The sequence below is a fragment of the Crinia signifera genome, chromosome 1, assembly GCF_055691185.1.
Source record: "Crinia signifera chromosome 1, ASM5569118v1, whole genome shotgun sequence".
NCBI lineage: Eukaryota > Metazoa > Chordata > Amphibia > Anura > Myobatrachidae > Crinia > Crinia signifera.
Genome location: NC_139217.1, coordinates 22,408,526 through 22,425,021, shown reverse-complemented (window position 1 = coordinate 22,425,021; position 16,496 = coordinate 22,408,526).

Sequence of the window (16,496 nt, the reverse complement as noted above, 5' to 3'; positions counted from 1 at the left end):
TCTGCAGTCACAGGATCTCTGCTACATTACAGCAATGTCCCAGACATCTCACACTGATCTGTTCTGGGGATCTGCAGTCACAGGATCTCTGCTACAGTACATTACAGCAATATCAGGGAGGGAGCATCAGGGGTGAGATGAAATAGGGTGCAAATGTTTTTACAAAATCAGATTCTGACTATTTTTAGTAATGGGAATGTGCAATTTATTTTAAAATTTAAGAAAAATGGTGTGGATTCCCCCTAACACCAAGCATAACGAGACCCATAGTGATGGGGTTCCCCCCCCATATTTAACCCTTTGAGTGCTGAGAGATATACAAAATATCTGCTAAATATGCCAGCATTTATTTTATCAATTCAAATAATAAATGTTGTGTAAAAAATAATATATCCTATATAAGGTAACATTACATTTTCTAAGAATGTTTACTTGGTAATTTTCACCCCTATTTTGACAAATTCCTTTGGCACTCAAAGGGTTAAGAAACTAGCATCAAGCTGCTGGATCCAAAAATACAGGGCACAAAAATGTATGTATGCATGTATGTAATGAAGCTCCACTGTTCTGTATTATAGCTACAAGTGGGCTCTTTAACGCACCACATGCTGGGACTTGTGGTTGTCTCTCCCAGGTACCCCGTCCAGGGCTGACAAGCCAGAGTGTTCATGTGACTGCTGGATGACCTTGCCTAAAAAGAATCCCCCGGCTGTGGCATGTCACTGCTGGCTGTTTGAGCCTGATGCTGGTCTTTTAGTTCCCCATATTTTTGGAACAAGGACCGGTCTAGGAGGCTGGTGTTGGTTTCGTAAATATGAGGCAAATCCAATCACTTTTTACATATTTGGGAAACCAGGATCGGGGCTGGTTATTTTTGGGGGGTAACCCACAGGGCCGCCAAGAGAAATCCTGGGCCCCGGTACAACAACTTCTTGGGGCCCCCATGGACGGAGATCCCCGCACACTCTGCGGACCCGGTGTTACGCCACTGCTTCCAAGGTGGATACACGTACAAAAATTTACACATGTCACACACCCATTACATATTATACCACATGCCATCATGCTCATTACACATTATGCCACACACCATAATGCTCATTGCATATTAAGAAGTTAACATGCTCTAAAAGGGGTTAACATGCTCTAAAAGGGGTTAACATTCTGTGCCAGGGTTTAACCTGTCTGCCCTGATTTACATGCTCTGCCAGGGGTTAACATGCTCTGCCAGGGGTTACATGCTCTTTGCAAAGGATTTACACATACCCTCCAACATGGCCCTTTCATTAGGTACAAAATGCTCTGTTTCTGGACTTCCCTGCCAGTGGCAATTACAGATGTGAGCCTGCAGCACAGTCCAATTTACAAAAGGGGGGGTCACATATACTGCCACCCCAAGCATCACTGTCCTGGACTCACTGTGTCTGCCCCTCTTTGAATTTTTGACTGTGCTGGAGTCCAACCTCTGTAACTACCACGGGCAGGGAAGTCCAGGAACAGAACATTTTGTACCTAATGGAATGGGTCATGCTGGGGGAACTTGCCACCAAATAAAAAAAAAACCTGTGTGTCCAGACCAGGGCCCCCCTGACAGGCCCGGGCCCGGGTAAATTGTACCTGCTCCCCCCCTCTCTCGGCACCCCTGGTAACCCACACCATTTTTGTATCACTGATTTGTGCATTAATCTTTCAAACTCACCACCCTGGACCCTTTCCAATTTTTAAAATTTTTTGTAATGTTTAGGTAGCAATTTTAAAAAATTGCACCCTATTACATTTGCAATGTTGATGTTTTCTTTGAGAAAACATCTGGATGTGATTTTGAATGTGCAATGTATTATTCACAGCAAAACGTGTGATTTCTTATGCAAATCACACGCTACTACATGTGAAATTTTGGAAAACGTGCAATTTTGTCTGTTTTTGACTAAATAATTTTTTTTATTACTGAGAACCATCAGTCCAAATCCCGGCTATGTACTAAATGTAACTTGCATGGAGAGCTATGGTTTTTGGAGTTTGATACATAGGATGTATATTCAATGTTTTTTGCAAACTGTGACAGCAGTCACAGCTCGCAAAGTCAATATTCAACTGACTAAATGGCATTTGCAGCTGCTGAAACAGCAAGGTTCCTGGCTGAATGAGGTGGGCTCCCTGCATTAGCTGTGAGCCTCCTCTGACAGTGAGGATTTCCCTGGAACATAGAATAAGGTGAGCAGCCAACACGGGGGTTAAATGGCGAGAGTCGCTTGTTTTTGGCGATCCCCGCCTTTTAACCCCCTCACCGGCCACATTGAATATGTCCCATAGGAGTCAGCCCACAGTTTCCATTAATAATAGAGAGGAGAGCCGGGATGGAAGATTTGGATTTGTCACCAGGATTTGGATTTGTCGAGCGGCTGAGAAAAGTTTTTTTTTTTTTTTTTAAATGTCAAAAATGCCCAAATCATGTAATTTTGGCATTTTTTTTTGTCCCTAGAGTAATATTAAATTCAATAACATTAATTTCCAACCCTTTCCTGACAAGTTTGACCATTTTACACCTCACAATACTGTTTTTAGGGAAAAGGGTTGCACCGAGGTATATGGATAACTATGCTAAGCCACACAAATGTGCGGCCCAAACACGTGGCTCATCTAGGAGTGGCACTGGAGCAGCAGACAGGATGGAAGTTTGAAAAATTAGGGCTCAAAAAGCACATAATGGCAAAAAAAGAGGTGCAAGATGTACATATATATATATATATATATATATATATATATATATATATATATATACATATACATACATATACAATAAATCTCAGGTATGGTCGACGTTTCGGGTCTAGAGTTGACCCGAAATGTCGACCATGCCTGAGATTTTAAACATGTGGAATTAAAGGATTGTTTTTTAACAGTTGAAGAATTTTGGTGAGTGCACTCTGTTGTATCAACAATTTATTGTACTGTATATATATTCCATTGACAAAAAACCTTACGGTTTCACATGTCCCATTAAGGCTTCTTACACATGATCTGGCATTTCAGAAACTTGATGTAACTCTTCCACTCAAACTTCAAAAAGCAATGAAATTCCGATCATTAAGGCTGACGCCTTAATGAATGTGTTCCTTGCGCAATACAGATATGGTACGCCATCATAGCCTGTGGGTAAGTGCAGATTCAGCACTCTCACAAAGTGAGATTGCTGTCACTCGCACAATGGTGGAGCTGCTAATTCACAGATTTGTGTGCTCATTGGAATACACACATGCAGTCTATGCAACTGAAGGTCTGAGCAAAAGTGAGCTGAGCGGATGGGGTAAAAGTGTTGTTGATTGGGGGAGGAGAAAGTGTCATGTGGATGGGGAGGAATAGAAATGTGTAGATAATGGGAAGGCTAAGCAGCACTGATGGGGGAATAATAAAGCAGATGGGTGGAAAACAGTGGCACGGATTGGGGGAGATAAGACAGAGTGATGCGAGTAGGTGGGACACGTTTCGTCCCTAAGGACTTCATCAGGGGCAATGAATCAATCTATACAAGTGGTAAAAAGTTTGTCGCTAAACACACATATAATATAATATAATATAATATAGTAAAATATACACATCAATTTTATGGTAAATATACATTTCTTTAGATGGAAAATAAAATCAGTTATATTCCATTTTTATTCATTTTTATTTTTGATTTTTTATATATTTTTTTTTTATTTTCCATTTAAAGAAATGTATATTTACCATAAAATTGATGTGTATATTTTAATATATTATATTATACTGTATGTGTGTTTAACGGCAAACTTTTTACCACTTGTATAGATTGATTCATTGCCACTGATGAAGTCCTTAGGGACGAAACGTGTCGGGCCACGGATTCATGATATATGTGGCATCCATAAGAATATGAAAGTGTAGATGAATTTCTATATTCTGGAAAACCTTCAATAAATGTCCATTTTTTTTTTTTTTTTTTTTTTAAATCATATTGTATTATTGTATGTATATAGCCACGGAGTGGTAATTTATTATAGTGCACCTCTATTCCTCTTTCCATTTTTCTTCTATTTGTGCCTTTATTAACAGCAGGGCTCTATAGGGGTGCTGCTCCTTTAAGCTCATTATTAGGGCCACAATTTTTTCTCTCTCTCTCTATCTATCTATCTATCTATCTATCTATCTATCTATCTATCTATCTATCTATCTATCTATCTATCTATCTATCTATCTATCTATCTACAGTATCTATCTATCTATCTATCTATAAAACCCAGCACAAACCCCTCTGCTCTGCACTGCCAAAAATCCCTGTGCACAGCACAAACCCCTCTGCAATGCACAACACCCCTCTGAGTCTGAACAACAGCACAAACCCCTCTGAAGTCTGCAGTCTACACTGCACAGGCGCAACACCCCTCTGTCTGCACTGCACAGCACCCCTCTGCACTGACTGCACTGCACCCCTCTGCACAACACCCCTCTGCACACTATGACACAACACCCCTCTAGCCTGCACAACATACTTCTAGTCTGCACAACACCCCTCTAGCCTGCACAATGCCCAGACCCCACTGCTACGCAGAGCTGTGCACAGCTGGAAGCGTGACTGTGAAATGGCACCGAATTCTCGAGACGCCGAGCTTTTATAGACGGCGTCTTGCAAGAATACAATGCCAGATTCCCGCATTTGGCCACGCTCGGGTTTCCGAACAAAGCCGGAAACTCGTGACCGCGGCCCACGGGAGATCGGGCCTGCTATGTTCAATGCAGTTTGGATTCCGCAGAATCCAAACCGCTCATCTCTACTTAATAATACCAAGATTATAGTGGATTACTGCACTTTAAAAATGAAGCACTGCTCAATCGATCAATTTGCAACAATCTATTACTTTTGGGATTTATTAATCATACATGATAAAATGACACTTTTTGATTAAATTCATAAATAGAATTTAAACATACACACAATCATAAAAAAGAAAAATAGAAAACTAAAAATAAATCTAGATATCTGATATGGCAATATATATGGCTTTGTATACTTATTTGAGGCATACAGAGGCCTTTGGATAATGCTCAATCACTGCAGATTATTCATGGATTCCTAATGGTTAATATCATATTATATCATATAGACATCTCCTTACCATCTGGGGTAAAATGATGGAATCAATGAATAATCGTTGGTAATTACACATTGGCCCTTATTCTGGTTTACTTGCAAAGGCAAATTCCTTCTCAAATGGACAAAACCATGTGCACTGTCAGATGTGGGGAGAGTATTTAGATTTGGGTGGGGTTTTATTTCAAAGTGATATCTATATTACAGTGTAAAAATAAAGCAGCCAGTGTTTAACCTGCACAAAAACAAAAAAACTCACCAAAATCGATCTCTCTATGCACATGTTACATCTGCCCCCTGCAGTGCAGCATGGTTTTGTCAATTTGAGAAGAAATTTGCCTTTGAGGGAGATCCAGAATAAGAGCCATTATCAAAAAGTCTCTATACTGTATGCCTCAAATAAGTATACTAAGCCAGCTATATTGTCATATCAGATATCTATATTTCTATTTAGGTGTCTTTTTCTTTCTTGTGATTGTATGTACAGTACTGTATGTTAAATGTTCTATTTATGAATTTTATCAAAATTGTCATTTTATCATGTATGATTAAAAGGGAAATATCCCAAAAGTAATAGATTGTTGCAAATTGTTTGATTTAGCAACACTTCAGTCATATAGTGGAGTCATCTACTATACTATTGGTATTCTGGGAAAAAAGTAGGTTCTACAATTGTCTCATAAGGTGAATCTGCCGCTTAATCATTGTGGTTCTTTATATATTTTTATATAAAAAATATATTTTTGCCAATAGATGTAGACCAGCGCTTAGGAAATTGTTTTTGTGGTGTCCCCCTTACTGATAATAAGCACTGAAGTCTGCAGCCATTCTGTGATTACCAGCTTGCATCTATGAGATATTTGCAGTAAGCTATAAGTACATAGGAACAATGCATAGGGGGTTATTCAAGAATGATCGCACAGCTGCAAATTCACAGACAGGGTGATTACCAATAGACAATGCTGCAATATAATCCTGCTCATCATTACTGACTGGCCTAACGCTATGAAGCCGGCATTTGGGAGTGATAGCCGGACATTTTCTGGGAGTGTCACGCATAACGCATTTGAGGCATATGATGGGAAGTTGTGTGATGCCAGCTCCAGCCCTGATCTGATTGTTCCTAGCACACTTGTCGTGCTACAGGAAGAATGCACATAGTGAAAAAAATCATTTGATGGTCACCGATGGGCTAAATATTCACAGGCTGTGCTAAACAATTAGCAGGCTTGCTCAGGGCAGTACATCAGTCTGTCTGGGTATTTTATACCTGATCACAGGGCTCTGAAATTTAGCAGAGCAGCGATCAGGTCTGAGTAAACCCCATAGTATGATGCAGATGCTGCAGCTGGATGAATTATCCCCTAACTCCTGTGCTTTACAATATGAGGCCATATATTGGTCCCTGGTATATAATATGGACTTTCCTCCTGTTTGGCAGAGCAGCGATTAGGTCTGAATAACCCCCATCGCATGATGCAGATGCTGCAGCTGGATGAATTAGCCCCTACATCCTGTGGTATACATTATGATGACATATATTGGTCCCTGGTATATAATATGGACTTTCCTCCTGTTTGGCAGAGCAGCAATCAGGTCTGAATAACCCCCATAGTATGATGCAGATGCAGCACCTGGATAAATTAGCCCCTAAATCCTGTGCTATACATTATGATGACATATATTGGTCCCTGGTATATAATATGGACTTTCCTCCTGTTTGGCAGAGCAGCGATCAGGTCTGAATAACCCCCATAGTATGATGCAGATGTTGCAGCTGGATGAATTACCCATAAATCCTGTGGTATACATTATGATGCCATATATTGGTCTCAGGTATATAATATGGACTTTCCTCCTGTTTGGCAGAGCAGCGATCAGGTCTGGATAACCCCCATAGTATGATGCAGATGCTGCAGCTGAATATTTTACCCAAAAATCCTGTGGTATACATTATGATGCCATATATTGGTCCCTGGTATATAATATGGACATTCCTCCTTTTTGGCAGAGCAGTGATCAGGCCTGAATAACCCCCATAGTATGATGCAGATGCTGCAGCTGGATAAATTACCCATAAATCCTGTGATATACATTATGATGCCATATATTGGTTCCTGGTATATAATATGGAATTTCCTCCTGTTTGGTAGAGCAGCGATCAGGACTGAATAACCCCCATAGAATGATGCAGATGCTGCAGCTGGATAAATTACCCATAAATCCTGTGATATACATTATGATGCCATATACCTGGTTCCTGTTATATAATATGGACTTTCCTCCTGTTTGGCAGAGCAGCGATGAAGTCTGAATAACCCCCATAGTATGATGCGGATGCTGCAGCTCGATATATTAGCCCCTAAATCCAGTGGTATACATTATGATGCCATATACTGGTTCCTGTTATATAATATGTACTTTTCTCCTGTTTTGCAGAGCAGTGATCAGGTCTGAATAACCCCCATAGTATGATGCAGATGCTGCAGCTGGATGCATTACCCCCTAAATCCTGTGGTATACATTATGATGCCATATACTGGTTCCTGTTATATAATATGGACTTTCCTCCTGTTTGGCAGAGCAGTGATCAGGTCTGAATAACCCCCACAGTATGATACAGATGCTGCAGCTGGATGAATTAGCCCCTAAATCCTGTGGTATACATTATGATGCCATATATTGGTCCCTGGTATATAATATGGACTTTCCTCCTGTTTGGCAGAGCAGTAATCAGACCTTAATAACCCCCATAGTATGATGCAAAAGCTGCAGCTGGATAAATTAGCCCCTAAATCCTGTGGTATACATTATGATGACATACTGTATCATGCTTTGGGTGTGGTAACAATGGTGGTGTGGTGAGGTAGGCATGGGTGCATGTGTACTGCGACTGGGTGATGGGTGGGTGCTGTGTTGGATTGGCTGGGTTGTGGGGTACTTCGGGTTGAGGAGGTCCAGGTGTGGTGGTGCTGTGGGTGCATTAGTAGGGTGGGTGAAGTAGCGGTGGGTGCAGGATTGCCACAGGTGGTGTAAAGTGTCCAGTAATGTTGTGGTTGTGGGAGGGGGTGGGTGCTGGTGTGCTGCGGGTGGTGGAGTTGCACTTGTGGGGGTGCTGTGGCTTGGGCTGGTATGTTGGTGTTGTGGTTGGGCAAGGGACGGTTGCATGGGTTCTGCAGCGGGTGGGTGTGGGAGTACTGCGTCTGCAGTAGGTGTGGTTGTGGGGGTATGGTGAATGAGTGCAGTGTTACCTGGTTGGGGAGGAGCGGGTGTGTTGCTGGTGTGCACAGGGATGGTACAGAAAGAGGGAAAGAGAAAGAATTGTCTTTGTGTGGTGCACCAATAGAAAGAGACTAAATGGTGTGTACACACGGTCAGATGTGCCTTCAGAGACTATCCACGATCCGATTAGATCGGATCGTGGATAGTCTCTGAAGGCACATCCGATTTGCATACAATCTTGACTATATAGTGCAGATCTGCACTATATAGTCAAGGCAGACAAGACTTTCTGCCTTGCGATATGTAACCGCGCATCGGAATTGGATCGGATCTGAAGGGTTAAAACCCTTGCGATCTGCATCCGATTCTGATCCGATGTTGACTATATCGTCAACATCGGAAGGCAAAAAGTACCGTGTGTACACACCATAAGCCAGTGGTTCCCAAACTGTGTGCCTAGGCTCCCTGGGCTGCCCCAGGACACTTGCAGGGGTGCCTTGGGTTGGTGGATCAATTCATATTGTTAATGGTCAATGTAACAGGCAAAACTAGTGCTGGTGGATGCCAATCATAATATATGTGGACAAACAGGAGCAAATCCTGTCCCTCACCAAATAACTGTGACATACTGTATACACACAATGTACTTTATTTAAAAAAAAAAATCTGAATTTCTCAATAAGAAGCATTTGGCCTAGGGGTGCCTTGAAAACATTTTGATGCTCTAGGGTGCCGTGATTCAAAAAAGTTTGGGATCTACTGGACTAAGTCCAAAAATCTAACTTTTATTAGTTTAATTCTAAAACAAGCGACATATAAAAAACACATATACTGTACACATACAAACGAGGGAAGGTACATATAAAAAAATGCACGTGCAATCGTGCCGTGTGTGCTGAAATAAATTCTATATAATGTAAACCAATGTGAGACCAGCCTTCTATGTATCAAACTTGACACTCAGTGTATTGCTATAATCCTGCAGATAACTGCTTTATAATATTGTGTCAAATAGTATCAAGAAGAAAGTGTATTACTGTTAGTACAGAATGTTACTGGGTATCTTTTATCAAAGGAGTATGAAAGTGCATGTACAGTATTGTAAGCACCACTTAGGAGTCCTCTAGATGTAGCAATCTTTACTGTATACTGTATGGGTGTAAGCTGAAAATTCAACCTTTGGAGAGCTGAGAATTTATTATGTACTTTATCTCCCCCAGTGTGGCTTACAATCAGCACACTGATAGTAATTAAATGTTCCTACAGAAAAAACTTTCCGCACAGGGATGGCATGGGTGGGGAAGTGTAATGTGTGGGGGTACTGCAGTTGTGTTTGGCTGAGGTCCTGGGTGGGCGAGGGTGGTGGGAGAGGCGTGTGCAAGTGTGCTGTGGGTGGGGAAGGGGTAGGTGCGGTGCTGATGGGGGTGCGGGAGTGTGTCTATGGTTGCTGTTGGTGTGGGAGGTGTAGTAGTGGCGGATGGGGTGGGGGCATGTGCAAGGGTAGTGTGGGCGTCGAGGGGTCAATTTGGTGGGTTGTGGAGGTCCATACTGTGGTAAGGGAGTGGTGGGTGCCGTTGCCGCCTTTTTTTCCTGAGGGCAGCCTGTAGTCTGGCTGTGAGCAGGCTGCAGTGAAGGGAGTGTGATGTGTAGTGAGTGGGGCAGGAGGGTAGATGATGTGCAGTCAGTGGGGCAGGAGGGTAGAAGATGTGCAGTCAGTGGGGCAGGAGGGTATATGATGTGCAGTCAGTGGGGCAGGAGGGTAGAAGATGTGCAGTCAGTGGGGCAGGAGGGTAGATGATGTGCAGTCAGTGGGGCAGGAGGGTAGATGATATGCTGAGTCAGTGGGACAGGAGGATAGATGACATGCAGTCAGTGTGGCAGAAGGATAGATGATGTGCAGTCAGTGGGGTAGGAGGGTAGATGATGTGCAGTCAGTGTGGCAGGAGGGTAGATGATGTGCAGTCAGTGGAGCAGGAGGGTAGATGATGTGCAGTCAGTGAAGCAGGAGGGTAGATGATGTGCAGTCAGTGGAGCAGGAGGGTAGATGATGTGCAGTCAGTGGGGCAGGAGGGTAGATGATGTGCAGTCAGTGGGGCAGGAGGGTAGATGATGTGCAGTCAGTGGGACAGGATGGTAGATGATGTTCAGTCAGTGTGGCAGGAGGGTAGATGACGTGCAGTCAGTGGGACAGGAGGATAAATGACGTGCAGTCAGTGGGGCAGGAGGGTAGATGATGTGCAGTCAGTGGGGCAGGAGGGTAGATGATGTGCAGTCAGTGGGGCAGGAGGGTAGATGATGTGCAGTCAGTGGGGCAGGAGGGTAGATGATGTGCAGTCAGTGGGGCAGGAGGGTAGATGATGTGCAGTCAGTGGGGCAGGAGGGTAGATGATGTGCAGTCAGTGTGGCAGAAGGATAGATGATGTGCAGTCAGTGGGGTATGAGGGTAGATGATGTGCAGTCAGTTTGGCAGGAGGGTAGATGATGTGCAGTCAGTGGAGCAGGAGGGTAGATGATGTGCAGTCAGTGAAGCAGGAGGGTAGATGATGTGCAGTCAGTGGAGCAGGAGGGTAGATGATGTGCAGTCAGTGGAGCAGGAGGGTAGATGATGTGCAGTCAGTGGGGAAGGAGGGTAGATGATGTGCAGTCAGTGGGGCAGGAGGGTAGATGATGTGCAGTCAGTGGGGCAGGAGGGTAGATGATATGCAGTCAGTGGAGCAGGAGGGTAGATGATGTGCAGTCAGTGGGGCAGGATGGTAGATGATGTTCAGTCACTGTGGCAGGAGGGTAGATGATATGCAGTCAGTGGAGCAGGAGGGTAGATGATGTGCAGTCAGTGGGGCAGGATGGTAGATGATGTTCAGTCACTGTGGCAGGAGGGTAGATGATGTGCAGTCAGTGGGGCAGGAGGGTAGATGATGTGCAGTCAGTGGGGCAGGAGGGTAGATGATGTGCAGTCAGTGGGGCAGAAGGGTAGATGATGTGCAGTCAGTGGGGCAGGAGGGTAGATGATGTGCAGTCAGTGTGGCAGAAGGATAGATGATGTGCAGTCAGTGTGGCAGGAGGGTAGATGATGTGCAGTCAGTGTGGCAGGAGGGTAGATGATGTGCAGTCAGTGTGGCAGAAGGATAGATGATGTGCAGTCAGTGTGGCAGGAGGGTAGATGATGTGCAGTCAGTGTGTCAGGAGGGTAGATGATGTGCAGTCAGTGGGGCAGGATGGTAGATGATGTGCAGTCAGTGGGGCAGGAGGGTAGATGATGTGCAGTCAGTGGAGCAGGAGGGTAGATGATGTGCAGTCAGTGAAGCAGGAGGGTAGATGATGTGCAGTCAGTGGAGCAGGAGGGTAGATGATGTGCAGTCAGTGGAGCAGGAGGGAGGATGATGTGCAGTCAGTGGGGCAGGAGGGTAGATGATGTGCAGTCAGTGGGGCAGGAGGGTAGATGATGTGCAGTCAGTTTGGCAGGAGGGTAGATGATGTGCAGTCAGTGGAGCAGGAGGGTAGATAATGTGCAGTCAGTGAAGCAGGAGGGTAGATGATGTGCAGTCAGTGGAGCAGGAGGGTAGATGATGTGCAGTCAGTGGAGCAGGAGGGTAGATGATGTGCAGTCAGTGGGGAAGGAGGGTAGATGATGTGCAGTCAGTGGGGCAGGAGGGTAGATGATGTGCAGTCAGTGGGGCAGGAGGGTAGATGATGTGCAGTCAGTGGGGCAGGAGGGTAGATGATATGCAGTCAGTGGAGCAGGAGGGTAGATGATGTGCAGTCAGTGGGGCAGGATGGTAGATGATGTTCAGTCAGTGTGGCAGGAGGGTAGATGATGTGCAGTCAGTGGGGCAGGAGGGTAGATGATGTGCAGTCAGTGGGGCAGGAGGGTAGATGATGTGCAGTCAGTGGGGCAGGAGGGTAGATGATGTGCAGTCAGTGTGGCAGAAGGATAGATGATGTGCAGTCAGTGTGGCAGGAGGGTAGATGATGTGCAGTCAGTGTGGCAGGAGGGTAGATGATGTGCAGTCAGTGTGGCAGAAGGATAGATGATGTGCAGTCAGTGTGGCAGGAGGGTAGATGATGTGCAGTCAGTGTGGCAGGAGGGTAGATGATGTGCAGTCAGTGGGGCAGGATGGTAGATGATGTGCAGTCAGTGTGGCAGGAGGGTAGATGATGTGCAGTCAGTGGAGCAGGAGGGTAGATGATGTGCAGTCAGTGAAGCAGGAGGGTAGATGATGTGCAGTCAGTGGAGCAGGAGGGTAGATGATGTGCAGTCAGTGGAGCAGGAGGGAGGATGATGTGCAGTCAGTGGGGCAGGAGGGTAGATGATGTGCAGTCAGTGGGGCAGGAGGGTAGATGATATGCAGTCAGTGGGGCAGGAGGGTAGATGATGTGCAGTCAGTGGGACAGGAGGGTAGATGATGTGTAGTCAGTGGGGCAGGAGGGGAGATGATGTACAGACAGTGGGGCAGGAGGGTAGATGATGTGCAGTCAGTGGAGCAGGAGGGTAGATGATGTGCAGTCAGTAGGGCAGGAGGGTAGATGATTTATAGTCAGTGGAGCAGGAGGGTAGATGATATGCAGTCAGTAGGGCAGAAGGGTAGATGATTTATAGTCAGTGGGGCAGGAGGGTAGATGATGTGCAGTCAGTGGGGCAGGAGGGTAGATATTGTGCAGTCAGTCGTGCAGGAGGGTAGATGATGTGCAGTCAGTGGGACAGGAGGGTAGATGATGTGCAGTCAGTGGAGCAGGAGGGTAGATGATGTGCAGTCAGTGGGGCAGGAGGGTAGATGATTTATAGCCAGTGGGGCAGGAGGGTAGATGATGTACAGACAGTGGGGATGGAGGGTAGATGATTTATAGTCAGTGGGGCAGGAGGGTAGATGATGTGCAGTCAGTGGGACAGGAGGGTAGATGATGTGCAGTCAGTGTGGTAGGAGGGTAGATGATATGCAGTCAGTGGGACAGGAGGGTAGATGATGTGCAGTCAGTGGAGCAGGAGGGTAGATGATTTATAGTCAGTGGGGCAGGAGGGGAGATGATGTGCCGTCAGTGGGGTAGGAGGGTAGATGATTTGTAGTCAGTTGGGTCTGGTGGGTAGGTGCGCTCACTCCTGAAAAGGGGCATGGCCACATAAAAGGGGAGTGGTCATGCAAAAGTGGTGTCAATGGTTTTTTTTTTTATTGTTTTGTTTTTTTAATAAAACTTACTTTTAAAAAGCTGCGTGAGCAGAGGTTAGGGTTAGGCTGGAGGATAGGGTTATAACCAGGCTAAATTAGGAGGGCTACATCTGTATGCACTGCCTGTATTCAAGTGAAAATTTATTGTGTGTGCATGGTGGTAAAATGATGAAACTGAGGGTAAGTATCCCTTTACATTTCACTTTACTAATTTGGAAAAAAACAAAATAAAATAAAAAGTTCAAAGAAAGCGTGGAAAAATTTGTAATGGGGGTGTGGGAAAGTTGGGAAAAGTGAGCTGTTATATAATGTTCTGTTCTGGGAGGTTTGATGGTTCCTCTTAATTGGTGTTTTATTCACACCTACTGTATATGGGGTTCCCCTTAGTAGGGAAATTTTCAGTCACATTATCACTGTGGGGAGATTCCCTATTGGGGTTCAGGTTGTCTGCACTAGACTCCTTTACACTCCCATAGATCATTTCTCTGTGGCCTTTGGTCTCCCTCAGTGACTTGTGATGAAAATGTGAATGGCATGAAAGTTAATAGTTTGTTTTTATAGTCAAGTGTTGACACGTAGGAGGGGAGCCTTAGAGGCTTAGGGCGATTCACTATGAACCCCTTTACAATCCCATAGGATAGGGTTATCCTGTGGGAGGGGTGGGTTAGGCTGTGGGTGAGAAGATTAGGTTTAGCCTGTGGGAGGGGTGGGTTAGGCTGTGGGTGAGAAGATTAGGTTTAGCCTGTGGGAGGGGTGGGTAAGGCTGCGGGAAAGAAGGTTAGAGTTAGGCAGTGGGAGAGGTTCAGGTTAGGCGGCATGAGGGGAGGTTAGGGTTAGGCTGCGGCAGGGCAGGTTAGGGGATATTAGGCTGTGGGAGGGATGTTAGGCTGCCGGAGGGCAGGTTAGGAGGTTAGGGTGCTGGAGGGAAGGTTAGGGTTAGGCTGCATTAGGGGAGGTTAGGGTTAGGCTGCAGGAGGGGTGGTTTAAAATCACACACCTATAGACATGAACATTTGGTTAGGCTGCTGGAGTGCAGGTTAGGGGAGGTTAGGGTTAGGCTGCTGGAGTGCAGGTTAGGGTTAGGGGAGGTTAGGGTCAGGCTGCATTCGGGGAGGTTAGGGTCAGGCTGCATGAGGGGAGGTTAGGGTAAGGCTGTGGGAGGAGTAAGTTAGGCTGCAAGAGGTTAGAGTTATGCTGTGGGAGGGGAGATTAGGGTTAGGCTGCATTAGTCGAGGTCAGGGTTAGGCTCTAGGAGGGGTGGGTTTAAAATCACACACCTATAGACATGAACATTTGGTTAGGCTGCATGAGGGGAGGTTAGGGTTAGGCTGCTGGAGTGCAGGTTAGGGTTAGGGGAGATTAGGGTCAGGCTGCATTAGGGGAGGTTAGGGTCAGGCTGCATGAGGGGAGGTTAGGGTCAGGCTGTAGGAGGGGAGGTTAGGGTCAGGCTGTGGGAGGAGTAAGTTAGGCTGCAAGAGGTTAGAGTTATGCTGTGGGAGGGGAGATTAGGGTTAGGCTGTATTAGTCAAGGTTAGGGTTAAGCTCTAGGAGGGGTGGGTTTAAATCACACACCTATAGACATGGACATTAGGGCAGAGTGAAAAAATTGAAATTGAAATTGAGATATTCAAAATTGGCTAGTGTGGAAAAGTTGTGACTTGACCTGAATAAGAAACATGCAAAAGCTTTTGACTCTAAGTCAATATCCTCTGTCACGGCAAGACGCCTAAAGTTTAGCTTTTTAGATGAAAATAACCAAACATATGAAGATGCTCCAATCTAGTTAAAATTATGTCAGGACGTCTTTGAGTGGTTTATTAATATACTTTAGCATAGTAAAATAGAGTACAAGCGTTGTCCTTGTGCAAAGCTACTGTCTTTGGCGGGAGAAAAAAAATCCCTAATAATTGCCACTTTTTGAGGGACAAAATGTGAATAATTTATGTTTTCCCCCAAAAGTGCATATAGGCCTCTACTGTAGCATTCAGTAAAGATTTGGAGATTAGAAGACACGGAGGTGCATTATTCTAGTAAGGGCAAACAAAAGGGATTTACCCTGATTTCTTTGCCCCAGGTTTTTCTTCTTTGTCACTTCAATTACAGAGCATCCACTCCCCCCCCCAAAAAAAAAACACTTTTGGATGAAAACGCACAATATTCACAATTGTGACCATGAAAATGGGTCAGTTATCAGGGATTTTTTTCTCCCATCAAAGTCAGCAACTTTTCACTAGTACAAGGTCGTACTCTTTTTTACTATGCTAAAGTATATTAATGAACCACTATAAGACGTCCCGTCATAATTTTAACTAGATCGGAGCTTCTTCATATGTTTCGTTAGTGTCTTGACAACAGAGAAGATATTGACTTAGAGCAAAATGCTTTTGCACATTTCTTATTCCTGTCAAGTCACAACTTTCCCACACTAGCCGATTTTGATTATCTCAATTTCAACTTTTTCACTCTGCCCTAATGTTAGAATTATATCTTCTGATACCCCGACACCCCCACTCGGGCAATATATTCAACATCAAACCAGCCTTAACATGCATGTCCAAATTTGTCATTTATTTGCTGACATGCACGTGTGGGTTAAATTATGTTGGCAAGACAGTATGCACAATTAAAGAGCGAATGGCAAATCACAGGACTGCCATTCATGCAGCATTAGAAAAGGGCCACAGCGAGCAGACAGTGGCCAGACATTTTTTGGAAGCCAGATACGGGGTGGCAAATTTACGCTTCCATTTGATAGATCAGGCTCCAAATTCATTGCGAGGGGGAGATAGAAGCAAGCGGATTTTACAAATAGAGAGCAGGTGGATCCACACACTGGGAACGTTAAAACCAGGAGGCCTTAATGAAACATTGAATTTGGGTAGTTTGTTATAAAATGTGGTAACCCAATAAAAATAATGGTCATAGTCATAAAGGATCTTGTTGGTAGATAGAGCAAGGTATTTAATCAGGTTTAGTGATTTAATGAATTTAGATACAGATAC